Here is a 20,304-nt window from a genome sequence, read left to right on the forward strand (position 1 = left end):
TCTTGTTACTTTTCCAAAGTCCTTGTGCTTTGCAGACCGCTCTTCCTCTGACCCGGAGGATTGGTCTTCTTCATTGTTCTGTCCTGCACTCTCTCTCACTGAAGCAAATACTACAGGCTGGTGGCTGAAAACAGCAGACATTGCTGGGAAACAGAGTAATATTAGAATGACTTTTATTGGTGAAAATAGTACCTTGTTAACTAGAACGATGATTGTTAGAATCAGCTTTCTTCGGAGAAAAGAAAGTATTCAGGTTTGGGGTGTTGGCTAAAATGTTTTGGAGACACCTGTACCTTCCAACCCCAGGGTATGAAGATCTTGCAAGCCTGTAGCCGGTACTCTTAGAGTGAGTAGTCTTGTGTCCAGCTTGTGACCCTGGAACATTTCCAGTGGCTGAATCCAACTGAGAGAATTGAATCCTGCTTCTGGAGTTGTTGTGTCTGTCTTGAGCAAACCTTTCTAATAAAGGAACTGTTCAAAGCTCCCAAGAGACAGAGAGTTGGGACTTCATTTGAGTCTGCAGAACTGATTGCGTGAACTGTTTTGTGTCTGCTTGCCAAGAAACGTTTGTTGAGTAAATGTCCATGTACTTGGAAGACTTTGGTCTGAGATTTTCTTTCCTTACGCCCTGGCAGGAAGGTTGTAAGAGAATAGCTAAACCTTCCCCACCCTAAACTTCTTTAGCAGCTGCCACGATCTCCCTAAACAGCTTACAAGTTATGCACGACCCTTAGGCCAGTTCACAGAATATGTAGACGGAGAGATAATAGACCATTTCGTTCATCAACTTATGAATCGAACAGTTAGACTGCAAATGGACAAGTACAAAAGCCTTTCTCTGGACAATTGAGAGTTGTTGCTCTCAAGGAAACTTCTCTTAAGCCTCGGGAGATGGGTAGCAGAGGGTGGGAGAGGAGAAATTCAACGACTAGCCGATGGCTACATTAAAAGCTGTGAGGGCCGGGACCCGGACGCCCACTCTGGGGGAATAACTGTGGCCGAGGCTGGCGAGATGGAGTCCTCGTGGATCCAGTGGCAATGAGGAAAAGACTCTGGTTGGGAAACGCGTGGCCCATGGCAAATATCTTTGTCCACAAAGATTTGTGACTTATTTCCTTCTCTTAAATCAGGACCAGACCGGCCCCAAATGCCAGCAAGTCCATAACAGCAGAGACCTACCAATTAGCAGGACCGTGAAATTAAGGACAGACCCATCTGGTGAAAGGAAACGGCCATTATGGTCCAAACCCTGCCTTGTCTTTGTCTTCTCATCCTGCATTTCCTTTGGTTTGGTTATGAGGTCAGTATCTAGGGGACCAAGAGGTGAGAGATTTTGTTTCTGGGTGAACGTCATCTCGACTAAACAGATGTTTGTGTATTTTAATCTCAGGACAGTGGTAAGGATGGGAGGTGATTAAATGAAGGGAGGATAGACCTTCCACTCACCCGTCCCTGCATTTGGGCTTCACTGTTACTAAACCCGTTCCACACTGATGTCACTCCCTTCAAGGCAAACGGCTTTATTTCTTATTCAGTCATCACAGTGGACCGATCTGTTATAATTAATTAATTAATTTTTGGCTGAGTTGGGTTTTCATTGCTGCGTGCGGGCTTTCTCTAGTTGCAGCAAGCGGGGGCTAATCTTCGTTGTGGTGCGCGGGCTTCTCATTGCGGTGGCTTCTCTTGTTGCGGAGCGTGGGCTCTAGGCGCGTGGGCTTCAGTAGTTGTGGCATGCAGGCTCAGTAGTTGTGGCTCGCGGGCTCTAGAGTGCAGGCTCAGTCGTTGTGGTGCAGTGGCCTAGTTGCTCCGCGACATGTGGGATCTTCCCGGACCAGGGCTCAAACCCGTGTCCCCTGCATTGGCAGGCAGATTCTTAACCACTGTGCCACCAGGGAAGTGCATTAGTTATCTATTTTATGTCTAGCAGTGTGTATATGTTAATACCAACCTCCTCCTAATTTCTTCCTCCCCCTCACCTTTCCCCTTCAGTAACCGTAAGTTTTTGTTTTCCACGTCTGTGAGTCTGTTTTATAAATAAGTTCATTTGTATCATTTTTTTTAGATTCCACAAATAAGAGATATCGTATGGTATTTGTCCTTCTCTTTCTGACTTACCTCACTTAGTATGATAATCTCTAGGTGTATCCATGTTCCTGCAAATGGCATTATTTCATGCCTTTTTATGGCTGAGTAATATTCCATCGTATATATATACACCACATCTTCTCTATCCATTCCTCTGTCGATGGACACTTAGGTTGCCTCCATGTCCTGCCTACTGTAAACAGTGCTGCTTGCTGTGAACACAGGTACATCTTTGTATTGATTGCTGTAACCTGGCCGTCAACTCCACACGTAGTTACAGGCAGCAACACTCCTGGAACGGGAGTTTCGATTGAGAAAAAAGAAAAAATTGAAGTTGAAAGGCAGGGCTGGGGTGGGGAGGCTGTTAGATGGAAGTCTGAATGATGTAATAAACAACAACAGAGACCACGACAGCTAAAACATGTTTATCGTGTTGTTTCGTCAGACGACAGCCCACAGCATCCCACTAATCTTCAGGTAGAGGGCTCATAAATGGTGTGAGCTGACGTCTTTGCGCCTCTGTGCTTTCTGCTTGTGAGTAGCCCTCCAGCTCTCCCCTGCTGCACGCTCACCCCGCGTTTCCTGACCTCGTCCCAGCTCCAGGCCTGCCTGATGTTGGTGCTGGATTCCCCTCCCCTGCACCCTTCTGTGCTGCCAGAGTCGTAACCTCTCATTACCCTACTGGAGTTATTTACCTGTGTCTCCGACTAGACGGGAAGTTCCATGAAGACTGGGGTCTTGCCCGTCCGTACAAGAGAAGGACTTCAGTCATGAATGAGCAGGGAAGAGAGGAAGAAGAGGGGAAGAATGAAGAAAGGCAGGTCAGATGGCACCAAAGGCAGACGCTGTGATGGTCTCTAAGGGTTGCTGGTGCCGGCTCCTTTCCTTCCCAGAGTCTAATCTCAACAAGTTAGGTCTCTGCTTAATACCCCCTCCTCTACCCCGTTATTTCCCTCTTCTAGTTCAAGTGAGTTTGGGGGAGGGAGGCTGGAAGGCTCAGCTGGGTCTTTGTGTTCTACTTCTCAGAACAACTCAGGATTAGGGGTGCACGGCAGTAAAAAGAAGTTACGTGAAATGGAGTGTAGTGGATGATGAAATATGCCACTGAGATCCCACTTCAGGACCAGAGGCTGTTCCTACAGATGTCCCGATGGTTGCCTGGCTCGCGTTGAGCCCCCAGCGCCCCCCTCACTGAACAGAGCATCCTTACTCAAAGCACGTCCTCCTGCGCGGTAGCCCCGTCCAGTGACTGGTTGATGCAGAAGTCCAAAGACTCAGCTTTCTAGAAAGAAGGACCATCTCTGCTTCAGGACCCCCCATGGGGTGGGAACTGAGGCTGCAGTTGCAACTGCCTCCAAGCTCGAGCCTCCCTCTCCCCGTCCCATGTCCCTCACTCCTTTACAAGTACGGCTCCTAAGGGCACTCACCAGCGAGCCTTAGTCACAGGTATCTCCACCTCGGCGTTGTGTCCTAGGGCTCCTATCCTAGGACAGGTAGTTCATACTCCAAATGTCCACATGCCCGTCTATACACATAGCCTGGTGAGAATTTTTCACTTAGCAAATATATTTAAGAATCTTAATGCAACTCATGGTATCTCCAGCCTGCCCAGGGGTCAGAATGGGTTCACATTAATAATAGTAATAACGGATGCTGACTTTGGATGTGCCTTGCTTGTTGTTGAAGAATGAAGGGCTCCCTTCTATATCCCCACCCGTTATTCCTGGCTGTCCTCAGGGTGTCCTCCTATGGGCCCATAAGTAGATCTTTGTGCTTCACCTGGCCTCTGCCACGTTCTTTTCCTTCTGCCTTGGCTCCTTTGATGATATTTTCTGCCCGTGGAGCTGTACCCAAGGACTTGGCCACAGCACTGCCATGGGAGGGGCCCATGATTAAAAATACTGGCATCTCCACCGAGGGCACTGACTTTGGTCCAGAGTCGCCATTGCTTCTTCCTGCTTCCCAATTAGCTATGGGTTCCGGGGGCTCAGACTGCCAGCGCTGGAGCCTTGGGCGCTGCTAATGGGCTGGTGGCTATGAGGTGTTACCGTGTCTCGGTACCAGGCCATCACTGTCATGGCCCCCACGATCCCATAATATTTCCATCATTTTACTTGCAGCCCCTTTCTTCCCGGGACTCAGTCCTAAGTCCACGAGGGGTTGTTCTGAGTGACAGATCCCCCTGCAGGGCCAGAAGTGGCCTCTTGCTTCCCAATGATCGAGGCATCATTATTTGACCAACCTTAGAGGCCTCTAGTGATTCCTGCTCATGCCTGAGTCCTCAGGGAAACACAGCTTAAGTTCAGGACAAGATCCTTCCTACACTGAAAGCAACGCCAGTTTGCTTTCCTGAAACTCTTAGAAGAGTTTTCAGACTCTTTTGTACCTGGGAAAATGTCAGAATGGTCTAGATTCGTCCATACGTGTATAAACTCAGGCACACGTTGTATAAAGAATTAAAAAAATTTTAAGTGTGATAAAATACAACATCTACTGCATTAACCGTTATAAGCATACAGCTCAGTAGTATTAAATACATTTACCCTGTTGTGTAACCATCGCTACCATCCGTCTCCGGAATTATCTCCGTCTTGAAAAGCTGAAACCCTAAAGCCATTAAACACTGACTCCCCATTCCTCCCCCCGCCAGCCCCTGGCTACCACCAGTCACTTTCTGTCTCTGATTTTTACTAATCTGGGTCCATCATATAAGTGAACTCATATAGTATTTGTCTGTTTTTGACTGGCTTATTTCATTAACATAATTTCCTCAAGGTTCGTCCATGTGATAGCATATGTCAGAATTTCTTTCTTTTTTAAGACTAAATAATATTCCACTGTATTTATAGACTACATTTTGCTTATCCATCCATCTTGCTCACTTCCCCATTTTAGCTCTGGTGCATAATGCTACTATGAAAATGGGTGTACAAACATCTAAGACCCTGCTTTCAATTCTTTGGGGGTACATACCCAGAAGTGGAATTGCTGAATGATATGGTAATTCTGTTTTTAATTCTTTGAGGAACTGACATACTAGTTTTCACAGTCACTGTACCATTTTACCATCCCACTAAAAGTGCACAAAGGTTCCAGTTTCTCCACATCTTTGCCAACATTTGTTATCTTCTGTTTTTGTTTTTGTTTTTTTTTTAATAGTAGCCATCCTAATGGGTGTGAGGTAGAGAGTGACTACATTTGAAAGCAACTCTGTTGTAAGGGCAGAAGACCTAAATAGACATGTGTCCAAAGAAGACATACAGATGGCCAATAGGCACAGGAAAAGATGCTCAATGTCGTTAATTATTAGAGAAATGCAAATTGGAGCTATAATGACATACCATCTCACACCAGTCAGAATGGCCATCATGAAAAAGTCTACAAATAACACATTCTGGAGAGGGTGCTGAGAAAAGGGAAACCTCCTACACTGTCGGTAGGAATGTAAGTTGATACAGCCACTATGGAGGACAGTATAGAGGTTCCTTGAAAAACTAGACATAGAGCTACCATATGATCCAGCAATCCCACTCCTGGGCATATATCCGGACAAAACTCTAATCGAAAAGATATATGCACCCCTATGTTCGTAGCAGTCCTATTTCACAATAGCCAAGACATGGAAGCCACCTAAATGTCCATCGACAGATGGATGATAAAGAAGATGTGGTGCATATATACAATGGAATACTACTCAGCCATAAAAAAATGAAATAATGCCATTTGCAGCAACATGGATGGACCTAGAGATTATCATACTAAGTGCAGTAAGTCAGACAGAGAAAGACAAATATCATATGATATCCATTTACCATGTGGAATCTAAAAAAAAATGATACAAATGAACTTATTGATGAAGAGAAAACGACTCACAGACATAGAGAACAAACTTACGGTTACCAGAGGGGAAGAGGCGGGAGGGATAAATGAGGAGTTTGGGATCAGCAGATACAAAGTACTATATATAAAATAGAAAAACAACAAGGTCCTGCTGTATAGCACGGGGAACCATATTCAATATCCTGTAATAAACCATAATGAAAAGGAATATACACACGTGTATGTATATGTGTAACTGAACACGTTGCTGTACACCAGAAACGAATACAACATTGTAAATCAACTCTACTTCAATAAAAAAATTAAAATTAGGAAAAGAAAGCAACTTTGTTCTCAGCTGAACAACCTGATGGTGATTTTTTTACTCCTGTGACTATGAAGAAGGAAATTTCTCCAATCTGTCTGTCAGGGTTCAGATATGATGCTATCGCTATATGAAGACTGCACAGGCAGGTCGAAGCAGAAAGACACCTCAGGGGCCCAGGCCATGAGAAGACAGGAGAGAGCCAAGCAGAAGACCTCTTAAGAGGGCAAGAGAAGTTCAGTGCAAGGGGGGACAAGACCCAGCTGGGCTGGTGACTGCTGTGCAGCCGTCGGGTCAAATTATATCTCTTGGATGAAGATCCTCATTAAAGTCCTGCACCTCAGAGACGTTTTGGCCTCCCGAGGTGCATCATTATGCAAGACGAGGCACGAAAACAGTAATTTAAATGGGGTTGAAAGAGCAGTCTAACTTGGAAAAGGTATTCACGTTTCAATCGCTCTCAGGAAGAGACTGCCTGGGATAAAGTACATTGACTGAAGGAATCGTGGGCAAGATCATCGTTCGAAGGCAAATGTTCCCTGTCCTGGTGAGCAAGAAACATGGAGCACAGCCCGTGGCTGTCAGGGTCGATCGTTTTCTTCCAAATCATTTCATTCCAGAATAATTTTCATGTTGTCGGTGGGAGGGGCCGGTTTATCAAATGCTACCTCGTACTCAGAAGCATAGCCGTTGCTAAGGAGCTACACGCCTCCCTGGGAGGGAGAGTTGCAAAATGACTCTCTTGAGGAATCGTGGCTGGAGGATGGAGCATTTTCCCCCGTACTGTCCCCAGCTGTGCTCCCCTGCATTCCCTCACACTCTCTGAACCCAGCAGGGCGATGGTAAGACAGCTTCTCGGGAGAAAGGGAGCAGGCAAGTGTCATTTTCTTGCTGCACTTGATGACACCCAACAGAGGAAATGCAAAGCACAGGTGTGGGAGTTTGGCTGACTTGCAGTAAAAAATAATCGTGGTTTCCTGTTTGTTGCTTATTTTCATTCCTAAGTGGTGATGAGCTTCTGGGACTTCCTGCCAGGACTAGCATTTTCTGCAGACAAAGTAGGTGTCATTTGGGGACCAAAAAAACGTCCATACCTGCAACTTTCCAAAAATGCTCACATCTCACACTCATCAGTGTCACTCCTTAAAGTAATATAGACTATTTTAAATTGGGCTAAATCGTTGTGTTACTCGGAGTGTTGAAAGACTGGCACCTTGAAGCACTAAAATTTTCTCACGTATCTGATGAACTTAAAGCAATTCTCGGTCCAGAGAATATTCAGTTGTCCATCCGTCTACCCATTCATCGATGTACCCACCCAACCATCTATCCATCCATCCATCCATCCATCCATCCACCCGTCCATCCATCTGTCCATTCTCTAGGTGCCTCTTTACTCCCTACTCATTTTATACGGTCTTCCACTGATCTGATACGGTCTTGGGACTTCTAATAATTCCAGGGATATATGCTGGCTTTTCCAAGCAGACTGAGGTCTCCTGGGTGGAGAGAGAATATCTACTACTTAAAAACTTTCATCAGAGTGGAGAGCAAAAGGCCAGGTCGCCAACAGGTGTGCAATATATTCATGCTGAAATAAAATGGGACCTGGGAAACGATTTGCCCAGCCTGACAGCGGAAGGCCTCCCAACAAAGCCTTCCTCCCGTTTCCTTGCAAGATTGCCGCAACGTGGCCATTTTCAGACTCTGATTTACAAGATGGGTAGAACTGCCTCAGTTACACAAAACACACGATGCTGCTTAAGGAAGCTGCCGGCCGGTTGCAGGGGAGCCTGCTGACGTCCAGTTGTAGCTCTTGGAGCTTTCAAACACCCCCACGTGCACCCCCTCCGTCACGGGCACATTGACCTCTGAGTCTCCTTGTGCTTTCATCAGCATCTTCTCCAGTGCCTGGTAACAGCTATCCCCTTAGTGCAAAACCACACCTGATTTTCCAAAGCCTGGGGGCCATGTTTTTCTTTTTCTCATTCATCCTCTTCTTTGCCAGACATTGAATGAGTAGCCGCTGAGTACCAGGCGTGGGGCCGGGCGTAGGAGGACACGGGGGCAGTTAATACATCACTGATGCTCTTTGGGAAATCAGAGTCCTCAAGACAGACAACGGAGAACCACGACTCATTGCGATAAAGATCGTAACAGCGGAGAAAATAGAGGCACGGTTCCTGCTTGTGAGTCGGGAGGAGGCTTCGCAGAGAAGGTGACTTTCCAGCTAAGTCCTGAGGATACGCTGGAGTTCCCCAGAAGATAAGGAGAGGAAGGACAGTCCTGGCAGAAGGATGATTCTGTGTAAACGTAGAGAAGAGCGTGGGCATCCAGGATATTTGGTGGTGCAGAGGGGTCAGTGTGCACGGAGCAGGGTGGATGTGAGGGGGCGGAATCAAAGAAGCTGGGTGAGAAGAAGCAGGAGATGAGGCTGGAGCGGATGAAGAAGGGCCCTGTGTGACTCGCCAAGGATGTTGGCTCCTACTGTTTAGAGGCAAAGGGGAGCAATTTGAGGAGTGGGGACCCACAATCACACTTGTGTTTCAGAAAAATAGTTCTGACAAGGAGAATTGCTATGGGGCTCTTGCAAATGTAGAGGAGAGATGGAGAGGGTTAAAGCTAAGATAGTGGAGAGAGGATGGAGATGAGGGATGTAGTTAATTCGAAAGATGCTCAGAAGGGAAGAGAAGTGGGACACACACACACACACACACACACACACACACACACAGGAGGGAGAGAGATGTTAAGACTTCCCCATATTTCCTTTTCTAATAACAGTAGACGGCAGCTTTATTAAGTGAGATGGGGAATATAGGAGGAAGGAATAAAGTTTGGGACTTTATTTGGAGTTTGGGACATGTTGGACTTAGAGACACCCAGACAGTTCTAGAACCCTGGGAAGAGGGACGAAAGGACAGACGGTGCCGTGCTGTGGAGCGTCTCTGCACCTGACTCACAGGCCAACAAGTTTAGGGTGCAATGGGAGACTTTATCTTCTTGAGCATCACGCGGGCTTGGGCTCAAGAGCTGTCACCGTAAGTTACGTACAGCCTGTTGTACAACAAGCTGACCCGCAGCCAGCCTGCTCGCACGCCTGAAAAGCGGAGGATGCTACTCCCCAGCTCTGTGCTGAGATATCAGACCGTGGGCTGGTGTTGAGGCCCTGAGGCATGGACGGCGCTCTGCAAGCAGCGGTGTCTGTGGCACAGAGCTCTAAAGAGACGCTTCTAAGCCCTCAAGTAGGCTCTGGGCAGATTTAGCTTTTCCCAAGATTCTAATTTAAAAAAAAAACCCACAGAAGGCCACTCTGGGAAACGCTCCCAAGCTGGATTCACCGTGCTTTCCAAGGCTGTTTCTTCACCTTCATTACTCCTGGAAGAAGGTCCGCAGATTCCAGGACCAGGGGCCCCGAGATTCCACTCACGTGGTACCTTTCCCGGCATTCAGAAAAACATTTGGAAAAAACCCCAGAGACTACCGTCCACACAGCAGCCCTCAGCCGTGACTGCAATCGCTCAATTATACGGCCAGTCACGAAGTGCAGATTATAGGGTTTCATAGCTGAAGGCTCTGTGAGTTGACCAGATAAAACTAAATAAGAAAAAAAAAAAACCAACATGCAAATGTTGGACGTTTTCTGAGCATGTGGCAACATTTAGTTCCAGTCAGCAAGAAATAGGAACAAAACAAAACAAAACTGGGAGCAAGTCTTGGGATTTTTCTTTTTTTTCTGCTTTCTTTGGTTTCTTGGGGATGTGGATAATGTGAGACCCAGGCGTGCTTATAAAGGGTTAGACTGTTTGAAATTCCCTGATATAACACAATCATAGACGGACGGGCTACTTGCTACTTTTTGTTTTTGTCTTTCAGTTCACTTCTTTAATTGAAGTAGAGTTAATTTACAATGTGGTGATAGTTTCAAGTGGACAGCAAGGTGGTTCAGTTATATATATATGTATATAGATATACACGTATACCTATTCTTTTTCAGATTCTTTTCCATCCTAGGTTATCACAAGATACTGACTTTCGTTCCCTGTACTAGATAGTAGGAGCTTGTTATTTGCTATTTTTGCATGAGCTCTGTTTCAGCAGTTTGTTGCTAGATCTGTGTCTTGGAACTGGAGACAGTGGTGTATGGGTCCTCAGGTCAGCCTGGATGGCTGACCCTATTCCAGCAAGCGGTACCGCCACCCACCCAGTTGCTCCCGCTGGTACATCGTAGGGACTCACGGAGACATTTGCCGAATGAATGACAGAGCCTGAGGGACAGACACCTGCCAGCCACCATGACACCATCTCAGAGTTCCCCGCCTTCACAGCCACCACCCTGAGTGGACAGAGTAGAGACTGCCTCAGGCCAAGCCATGGGGGCAGGTGCCACGGTCAGGACAGGCGCTGCAGCAGGGCAGGTGGAAGGGGTCAGAGGACCACAGAGCCGGCTGGTGAGGGCGCGGGCAGTGGACTGAGCAGGGCGATGGGGAGAGTGGACTGAGGACCCCACGCAAGCAGGGACATCGTCCCACCCACAGTTTATGCCCAGGCCCCGGTACGAGCCTGGCATGTGGGAGATGCTCGGCACATGAATGCAGGGGCAGAGGGCAGGGGTCCCCTTCTTCACTCCCCCTCATTCCCCAATGACCCTGCCTCCCTCCTTTACCTGTCACCCTCAGGACCCAAATCCCCTGCAGGCGCCCAGGGGGCAGGAAGTGCTCTGTCTCTGGGTTAGTGGCTGTGCAGCTTCCCGCCAGGACGAGTCTCTCCCAGCCCAGACCAATCAGCATCACGGGTCTCCTGTCCTTCCTGCCACCTTGGGGTTGGGAGGGCTTCTGAGGACTCTTATCTTTATCCAGGGACATATCCACAGTCACAATGGCAAAGCAGATGGGGAAGTTTAACACACAGTAAGAAAATCCATTTCTAGAGCATCAAATAAAAGGCACCCCTGAAACTCCGTAAAAATGGGACCAACCCCGTTTCTTTGGGTTTCAGTCTCGCTTCCCCGTTGTAAACAGTCAGCGGCCTGTGCTCTCCTCCACCGGCGGGGGTCCCAGCCTTTGCGCATCCCAAGGGCTCCCGGGTAGGCTGGCACACCTGGCGGCAAGAGGGGGCCCGCTGCCCTTCAGGGCAGGAGGAGAATTTCTTTACTTTCAGGGGAAAGGTATGCATCAGAGAGAAAGGTGCGGCTCCCCGGATGGTGAGAGGGAGTGTCGCAGGAATTTTCCTGAATTCATGACACCCCCACACACGTGCACCGAGGTCTGGATGTGAGACCTGGATACCTTCCTGACTTCCTTTGCTGGTCAATGGACATAGTCATGGACTTTGGACTTCAAGGAAAATTTTATAAAGTGGAGATAGGTAGAATTCCTTAGTCAGAAATCGTGAAGGGGAATTTGGCTTAAGAAAGAGCAGGCAGCTTTCTCTGCAAAGGGCCAGATAGTGAATATTTCCAGCTTTTCGGGCCATGGAGTCTCTGTTGTAACTAACTTAGTCGACTCTGCTGTTGTAGCCCCAGAGCCGCAGTAGAAAATGTGCAAACGAGAGGGTGTGTCTGCATCCTCATAGAACTTGATGTACTTAAACCAGGAGGGTCGGGTTTGGCCCAAGAGCTGTAGTGTGGGAATCCCTGCTTTAAGAGAGATGGGAAACGCTAAAATATAAAATTCTCCCTGTGTCGTCGTGAATCATGGCAATAAGATGAAAAGCAAGTAGACAATTGAATTAATCAGCATAGCTGCAAAGGGAGCTGTGTACCCTAGATTGAAAGAGGACATGTGCCAGAAAGGAGGGGACCGTGGTGTCTGTGCCTTTCCTACAGCTCAGAAAGAAACAGGCTGATGTTAAAAAATTAAGCCCTCTGTGAATCAGCGAAAAAGGTTAAGGATTAGAAGTAAAGAAGGACAGGGTCTTGTTTTTGTTTTGGGGGGGTGCGCGTTGTTCAGTATGTTCAAAAGTTCAGAGCCTTCAAGGAATCAAGCCCAGGCTGGCTGCAAATTCAATTACAAAATCTAGGGTCCCAACGCACCTAGGAGTCATCCAGTCCATGTTCTAGACTTTACGTGTGACTGCACTTAAAGCAGCTTGGAGATACAAGGCTCCCTTCTACAAGAGAAGAGGAAAGGAAAGGAGAGGAAAAAGAAGAGAAGAGGAGAGGAGAGGAGAGAAGAGAAAAAAGAACCCATCTCCTAGAGTCAGTGATCTCATTGTGTTCATCCGTCACTCGTGTCCACGCTGGCTAACTTTCACAGGCGCGATGCAACCCTGCCTGAGTGTAATCTAACTTCCTAATGCTGCTGGGCAGTTATTTATCCTCCCACACGTAGGCACTGAGGGGGTAGATCACGGCAAGACTACGCCTCTACGCATTGAAGAAAGCATTTCTTCAACGCTTTCCTCTGCTGGGCCAGCCGTGACCTTGGTGTTCCTCACTGGCTTTACCCCAGATTTTAAGAGCTGATGTTGTGAAGAGAGGTGTCTGCTGACATGGTTCCTGCATCCTTCCAGCGGCCGAGGGGAGGCATTGCTCTTCTACCAGAATGAAGATAAAAGAGCATGCAGTAAGCGTGACACAGCATCTTCTCCAGGATGCCAGAGTCGGTATTAAAAAAAACCAACGACTCGGAATGATCCTCTCTGGAGTCTGCCAAAAAACACTGAAACTTCAGTGGGATTCTGCTGCTTTTAGTGGGTGGGAATGCAGTGGTGGGTGATTAGCAAAGCCTGGCATCCCCCCATAGTGGACTCTCGGCAGATGTCTGTAAAACAAATAAAAGGGGCTGAGGGTTTCCTTCTAGCTGCACTGCCTCTCAGGTTGCATTTCAGGTCTTTGTAGAAGCCTGTGATGTTATGGGGGGCAAAGTTCCTGTTTGGACCCAGGCAAACCAAATCCAGCCTTAATTTTACAAACCCAGGGTTCACATCGCTCTCTGTGTCAAAGGGCGGCCACTGGCTGAGTGGTTATCTTAAAAAGAGGAACCCAGCTTCCCTGGGCTTTGCCAAAGCCTCCTCAGCCGGTGAGGATCGGATTCCTGCCGCATTTGCAATCAGGGAATATTCCGCAGGCAGAAGGGGACAGGACGCATTCCCGGGGTGTGGGGTGCGCCCTTCGTGTGGGAGAAGGACCCGGCGGATGAGAAGGGGTTAGGGAAGGGGAGCCTGCGGCTTCACGTGGCTCTTTCTCCTTGTGAAAAAATTGTGGCACCCTGGCAATTTTTAGGACCCTCTCCGTGGTAGTAATTTTCTGAGGGGGCAGGGGAATGGTGGCTGGGGGACCAGAGGGGGAAATTAGAAAGAGGCTGCTCTCCGGAAGTGATTAAACCCTGGACAGAGATACAGATGTTCATAGAAGACTGAGCAAATTTCAGAGATGATTCTTTATCACCTCAAAACTAGCTCCATGCCCTCAATCCTGAAAGCACTTCTCTTGTACAGAAAGGGCAGCTTTGCATCTTGGCGTTCGATTCTGGGCTCTTTAAGGCAGAGGCTGGATTGTACTGATCTTTGAAAACCCAGCACCTGGCATGAAACTTGGCATGTAGTAGGTGCTTGATACCTGCAGGTGACAGAGTAAATGCTGAACGAGCAACATGAGAAAACAGCCTTCTTGGGTACGTGGGCAACTTAATCTTGTCTCAATACTACCCCCGCTACTCCCCAGCCAGAGGCGGGTTGCCTACTAAAAGTAGCCGCCGTCCAGACCTGGGAGGGTGGCTTGAAAAGGTGTGAAATGTGTTGAATTTCAATCTCTTCGCTGAAAGTAAATGGAAAAATGCTTTGTCGCTGGCCATGTCTCTTTGGCTTATGTCTTCAGGAGTTTCTCTCTCTCGCCTTTTTTTTTTTTTTCACTTTGTCGGAGGCTTTATTATTTTTTTATACATCTTTATTGGAGTCTAATTTCTTTACAATGGTGTGTTAGTTTCTGCTGTACAACAAAGTGAGTCAGCTATACATATACATATATCCCCATATCTCCTCCCTCTTGCATCTCCCTCCCACCCGCCCTATCCCACCCCTCTAGGTGGTCACAAAGCACCCAGCTGATCTCCCTGTGCTATGCGGCTGCTTCCCACTAGCTGTCTATTTTACGTTTGGTAGTGTATATATGTCCATGCCACTCTCTCACGTCGTCCCAGCTTACCCTTCCCCCTCCCTGTGTCCTCAAGTCCATCCTCTACCTCTGCATCTTTATTCCTATCCTGCCCCTACGTTCTTCAGAACCATTTTTCTAGATGCCATGTATATGTGTTAGCATATGGTATTTTTCTCTTTCTGACTTACTTCACTCTGTATGACAGACTCTAGGTCCATCTGCCTCACTACAAAGAACTCAATTTCATTCCTTGTTATGGCTGAGTAATATACCATTGTATATATGTGCCACATCTTCTTTATCCATTCGTCTGTCGATGGGCATTTAGGTTGCTTCCGTGTCCTGGCTATTGTAAATAGTGCTGCAATGAACATTGGGGTCCATGTCTCTTGTTGAATTGTGGTTTTCTCAGGGTATATGCCCAGTAGTGGGGTTGCTGGGTCCTATGGTAGTTCTATTTTTAGTTTTTTAAGGAACTTCCATACTGTTCTCCATAGTGGCTGTATCAATTTACATTCCCACCAACAGTGCAGGAGGCTTCCCTTTTCTCCACACCTTCTCCAGCATTTATTGTTTGTAGACTTTTTTTTTTTTTCCTGCGGTACGCGGGCCTCTCACCGCTGTGGCCTCTCCCGCCGTGGAGCACAGGCTCTGGACGCGCAGGGCCAGCGGCCATGGCCCACATGCCCAGCCGCTCTGCGGCATGTGGGACTCTCCCGGACCGGGGCACGAACCCACGTCCCCTGCATCGGCAGGCGGACTCCCAACGACTGCGCCACCAGGGAAGCCCTGTTTGTAGACTTTTTGATGATGGCCATTCTGACTGGTGTGAGGTGATACCTCATTGTAGCTTTGATTTGCATTTCTCTAACAATTAGTGATGTTGAGCATCCTTTCATGTGTTTGCTGGCAATCTGTATGTCTTCTTTGGAGAAATGTCTATTTAGGTCTTTGCCCATCTCTTAAAGGGGAATTTCGCTTTCACACCATTGGGACAAGATCAAGCTTTGGCAACAGCAGCGGTTCTCATCCCTGCGGGGTGGGGGTGGGGTGTTGGGAACTCCTGGGGACTTTAAAAACTTCCAAGGCAAGCGTGCACCCCAGGCCGTATCCATCTGCGTTTTGGCAGGTGGGGCCCTGGACAAGCCCTACAGATGATTCAGACATGTACAGCCAAAGTTAAGTTTGCTGCTCTGACTATAATTTAGCAGCAAACAAGGGGGCTTTTAAGGGTGGAAATAAGAATGCTGTGGATTACAGCACTTGCGTGGAGTCAGCACTTTTTATTTTTGACATGGCTTCTCTGAGCCAAGAAAACTCTGAGTCTTTATATCAAAACGTCAGATTTCATGGGATTAAAGCTTTATCGCTATTTGACAACTTTTTTTTTTGCGGTACGCGGGCCTCTCACTGCTGTGGCCTCTCCCGTTGTGGAGCACAGGCTCCGGACGCGCAGGCTCAGCGGCCATGGCTCACGGGCCCAGCCGCTCCGCGGCACGTGGGATCTTCCCGGACCAGGGCACGAACCCGAGTCCCCTGCATCGGCAGGCGGACTCCCAACCACTTGCGCCACCAGGGAAGCCCTATTTGACAACTTTTGAACTGGGGGTGGAGGGAGCATTTTTAGTGTTAGAGAAATGCTAGCATTTCTTTCAGAACAAGGTTTGTGTTCTTATTTTCTGAATCCCCAGCTCCTAACATGGGGCCTGCCATGTAGTAGATACTCAAAAATTCTAAACGAATTAGAGCAGCTGCTGCTTCCTGGACACCTGCTGTTATAGTCAGCATCTCCTTTGACTTTTAAAGCCAGCAAAGGAGAGAGCCATCTCGGGAGGATGAGGACAGGCAGACAGTGATGATGGCCTTGGGTCTCTGACGCTACCGTGGGGCCACCTACTAGCCCTCCTGGCCTTCCTCTGGACATCTTGTCATTTGGGGAAAATACACTCTTCTTTGTGTTGGTGGACATTTTTCTTCTCATTTCTTCAGGTCAAATGCTGTTCTGTCTGATATACACACCTACTTCATGAGGTTTATCCCTAGGTATTGGAGAATACTTGGCAAACTGACCAGCGTTAGCACGTGCACGGAAAAATTCAATGTCTTTGTTATAATTTCAGGATCTCTTAATACTGATGCAATTGGTAAGAAGGGGAAGGACGAGGATGCCCCTCTTCCTCAGTACTGACTCATGGGAAGTTGGGATCATGGCGTGGGATGGGGAATAAGGTGGCCTAAACAGACTTAACCAGGATAGCAAATCACCCATTGGGCCTGATGTGTCTAATTTTGTCTGAGGCAGAGAAGACCCAAGAAGGAGTTGCTCTCTGCCTCTGAGCCCCCTTATCTGAGTGTCTGTCTAAAAAATATATGCAAGTCTGGGGTAAGGTGAGTGGAGTGTAGCCAGCATACATGCCAGCAAGGCCACCCCCTGCATCAGTAGACACAGGAGCTGGACCCACTTTTCCCTTCCTGGTCCCATCACAGCTGAATCCTCAAATTCAGCTCAAGGCCACCTGGACAAACTGTAGCTCACTCAGAGGAGAGTGATGAGTATGATGCGGAAAACGAAAACCCTAAAACTCTCTTTGTTCTTTGGGGCATGACTGGAAGAGGTGGGCATAATTAGCCTGAAGAAGAATTAATCCAATGGGGGTCATGGCTGTTACTTTCAAATATCTGAAGGCTGCCATGTAGAAGAAGGAGCAGACTCATCTGACCAGCCCCAGTGGGTGGAACTAGAACCAATGAAGGAAGCTACAGGCAGGCAGGTTTGGATTGGGGTTTGGACACGATGCTAACAGCCACAGCCGCCAAAGACGGAGTGGCCCATCTCAGTAGATGGTCCCATCGCTGGTGACATGGAAGCGTAGGTGGAACACCGTTTGCAGGGATGCGGTACAGGATCCCGGCACACGTTCACATGCCGTTTCCTTTCCTCTATGTCTCCAGCGATGAGTCAAAGAGTTATTCAGCCCCTACTATGCGTCAGGCTCTTAGTGGTCAGACCTTTAAGATCTCTCCGAACTTGGTGATTCTTTGAGGATCTGAGGACGATGAGCTCCATTTTGCCCAAGAAAAACTATGGCACTGAGATCTGGCAAGAGTTGCACAAAGCCAGACAGCATGCAAGGGGTGGACCCTCCGTCCTCTCTGAGCTTTCGCTCTCTCCGCTCTCCTTTCTCGTTCAATCGTCTGTTCTTTTCCGAGAAAACCAAATCATGCTCTGCTAAGCCATGTAGTCTTGAGCACGTTTAGGCAGAAGGTGCACTATTGGTCTGAAAGATGTTTCTCCGACTCTGAGAAATTGGAGCAAACGCTCCCTTTGATCTGCAATCTTCCAAATCTCCCCAGATACCCTCGAGCAGAGACGGGTTATACGCAAGGGCTGTGGTTCAAGATTTCATACAACACGTGACTCGCCGGTTGGGGAGCGGCTGCGGATTCTTCAGATACAGTCACCCCTGCTATTCTCTGCACCGAGATTCCAAAAATTGCTGTGGAAACCGCACATTTCCAAGCAAAAGCCCATTTCTTTTTAGCCATTTCTCAATCTCTCAGCCTCTCTCCCCACCACTCCACCGTGCCGGATCTTTACGTCTTCCGTCTTCGGGTATCTCCTGCCGGGACCTCTTTCCTGGCAGAACCCCCATTGGTTTAGGGGCACCTAACCAGGCAGCGAAAACCAACCTGGCTTTGGAGCTGGGCATTCCACAGGCAAGGAGGGCCATCCGGATCCGGCCTCTCTTCTTTTGTATGCGGCAGGCTTGCAAGATGTAGGGAGGGCAAATTAGCAGCTGTGTAGGAGTGCCGGACGCTGAAAAAGCATCTGTTGGAAAACTTGCTTTGTAATTTCCCGAGGCTTTCAGGGTCAGAAGTGGGTAAAAACCCCCCAAATGGAAGAAAATCCTAATCACTTTCAAGTGGGAGGAAAATAAGAAACAGACAAGCTCACGTGGGTGCAGGCTCCCACGATAGTTTCCAAAGCTTCCAAAACACTGGTCGCTTAGGGACCAAGCCCTGATCTTCTCCTGAGGTCCTTTATTTGGCCCAGTTGGGACCATCAGTGGATGGGAGTGGTGTTCAAATCCACCCTCTCCCCACACTGCTCTGTGAGGCTGGAGCTGAGCTGGAAGATGGAATAGGGTCCGTAGCTACATACTCTCTGCCTTAGTGTTTCGGATAATCTTTATTGGTTTTATTCACCCAGGTATTTTCAGCACCTGCGACAGTGCCTGGAGCAGAATGGGTGCTCAAAAAATATTCAGTGAATGAAAGAACGAGTCCCTTTTTGTATCCTACACACTCCCTAAATTCCTTGTCACTTAGCTGACTTTGTACCCACGGTTGATGCATGAAACTAAGGTGAAAAAGCAAAGGAGGCTTCGATCTCTAAGCAGAGCTGGAGGGGATATAAATTAGGCAGGTTGGAAGAGTAGGATAAAATCAGCACAGCAGCGTGGAGGTGTCTGGGAAAGCTATGGGCTCATGTGCAGACCCTCAGAAGGCGTCTGAGCTGGGAGACAGGAGAAGGCCAGACGTCTGTCTCTGGTGCCTTTGAAGTTGACAGCTCATTCTGAACTCTGTTGGCATTTGCACTTGCTTTGCTTCGAGATAAAGAATCTCCTCTTTCTCTCCTTCTACTTTTGCTGCATTTCTTCTCTCCTCTTCGCCTTCCCCACAGTGCTTCTTAAGTTCTAGTTTCAGTCCTGCGGAGTAGGACCAGGTTTTGCAAAAGACCCATTTTCTGAGCTCTGCCTTATCTGGTTCATGTCTTCACAGTTTTCATTGGCCTCAATGTGACTGAAACCAAGAAGACTTAGGGAATAGAAAGTGATTTGCAAAACGTGAGCCGTGTCTGCATAACTAAGAACCCTTTCTGACTCTGTGTGAATAGGGCTCTGGGGGTAATTAAGAGAATTTCTGTAACCCCTGCTCTGGCAACTGGAATTTGTCACTTGGTTTAGCACTTGGAGTCAGTGATAGCTCCATGTTAATGGTCAGAAAGGGTGGCATCTTCCAGTTAGTCAATGAAGCCAGAAGATAACTTTGTACCTTAAAAAATACACTCTTGTTCTCCTCTCCTCTATCAATGAGGCACACTCAGAGCAGAAACATTTTGTGGATGTCTTTACCAAAGGTGTGATTTCTTTGGCTAGAGGAGATGGACATGCAAAGATGACTTACCCGGCTCTGGGCACAGAGAGTGCAGGCCCCTCCCTGTGTTAAGCCTGTGTTGGTACATCAGGACTTCGAGAGCCACAGGCAGAGAAAAGTCAGTCCTTGGGGTGAGGCAGAGAGGGAGAGGGAACAGGAGAGAGACGTTACGAAAGGAGAAGGAAGGAGACCTGCTTCCCGTCAGCTCAGGTGCCATCCTGTGCTGCAGCTTAGTCACTGCTGCCCCTCCTCTGACATCTACCGTTGGCACTAAGTGATTGTTCCCCATTCTTGAAGAGACGCCTCATTGGCTGGTGGCCGCTCTCTATCGGATGGGGTGTGCCCGGGGCTCAGGTATGTGCTCTGTGGGCTTAGAGACGGAGCCCCTGTGGAAGAGCGCAACTCTGCAGAAGTAAAGGCAACGAATGGGGTAAGGGATGCTGGGTCCTGGGCCAGAATTGATTTCTCTCCCTGAAAAGGTGAGGCTGACCCTCTGGGACTCAGGACACAGTCTGTGGCTATTGAGCTAATTGGCCTGTGTGGCCTTCGGTTTCACCGGGCACAGCCGTCTTCGGTCCAACCCTGGCTATTACCTAAGTACGGAAATGAGAGTTTGGGAGCCAGACGTTAAGTCATGACGAGTAGTAGCTCTGCAGACTTGCGTCTGACAACCTAATTTCCCGCCCTGTTCGCTGTGTCCCATCACATCAACTCCGCCCTTGCCCCAGAAGCCTCCAGGCCCAGAGCCCCGTTTCCCAAAACGGAAGGATGCCTGTAGATGCGCCAGGCTGGGCCGGGTCTGCAGCCCTGAGCTGGCCTT

The sequence above is a fragment of the Orcinus orca genome, chromosome 19 (genome assembly GCF_937001465.1).
Source record: "Orcinus orca chromosome 19, mOrcOrc1.1, whole genome shotgun sequence".
NCBI lineage: Eukaryota > Metazoa > Chordata > Mammalia > Artiodactyla > Delphinidae > Orcinus > Orcinus orca.